Source organism: Microtus ochrogaster, chromosome 4 (genome assembly GCF_000317375.1).
Source record: "Microtus ochrogaster isolate Prairie Vole_2 chromosome 4, MicOch1.0, whole genome shotgun sequence".
In the NCBI taxonomy this organism is placed as follows: domain Eukaryota; kingdom Metazoa; phylum Chordata; class Mammalia; order Rodentia; family Cricetidae; genus Microtus; species Microtus ochrogaster.
The window spans coordinates 44,926,240-44,927,176 of record NC_022011.1 but is presented as its reverse complement, the minus strand read 5'-3'; the positions used below and the strand labels follow the sequence as shown (position 1 = coordinate 44,927,176).

The 937-nt window shown below is 49.2% G+C and overlaps 1 protein-coding gene across 2 annotated transcripts in view; it reads left to right on the top strand.

The window, feature by feature from the left end:
- The window catches only part of Nup214 (nucleoporin 214), an 83,628-nt gene that overhangs the window by 76,275 nt on the left and 6,416 nt on the right, over window positions 1–937 (top strand). The window lies entirely within an intron of this gene.

Here is a 937-nt window from a genome sequence, read left to right as displayed (position 1 = left end):
GTGTGTGTGTGTGTGTGTGTGTGTGTGTGTGTGTGTGTGCTCGTGTGTGTGTGCTCGTGTGTGTGTGCTCGTGTGTGTGTGCTCGTGTGTGTGTGTACGCATGCACTTGAGAGCTTATATAAGGTAGACCTCTGTGAGGCAGTGTCCTTGGGTGCTTATATCAAGGGAGGGGATTGCAGTAAGGAGGAAGTTACTTTGTCCTCCAGTTTATTTTTGTATTTATTGAGTGTCTTCTGCATTTCTAACATATAAGACATACTTTTAAAAAAGAGGAGCCAATGGTGGTGGCACATGCTTTTAATCCCAGCACTCGGGAGGCAGAAGCAGGCATATCTTTGTGAGTTCGAGGCCAGCCTGGTCTATATAGTGAGTTCCAGGCCAGCCAGTGCTACATAGCGAGACCCCGTCTGCAATAAAACAAAACCAAAATTTTTCTTTTGCAAAGAGGATATACACACTGAAAAGAATTTAATCTTCTCAAGGAAGACCATCAAAGTATTTAATAGTTGTGGATAAACCAATTAAACATGGCAGTACATGCTTATAACCCTAGCATCTGGGCCACCCAGCACTCAGGAGAACTGCATCAGAACAACTGCTGGAGGCTACCAACCAAGGAAGGGCCCATGGCCTTGCTGCCAGCCAGCCCTGGGTCTGCACCTGTCCATCCCCAGTTCTTAAGCAGTGTGACAGAGAGCAAAGTGGAACACGATAGGGCATGAGAGGGTCCGGTCCCAGCTCCGCCATCCACCCATGCTGAAGCTAGATGAGAACACCCTGAGAGCTCAGTGTCCCGCTGGAGGGAGGGGCCGGGCTGCCACCCGCCACACCTGAAGCTGAGCCCTTAGTGTGCACCAGTAAATCTGCTTCTTGGTGGCAAGTTCAGCCTCGCTGGCCATTCTATTTCATTTAATAGTTCCGGGTTTGTTTTGCGCGC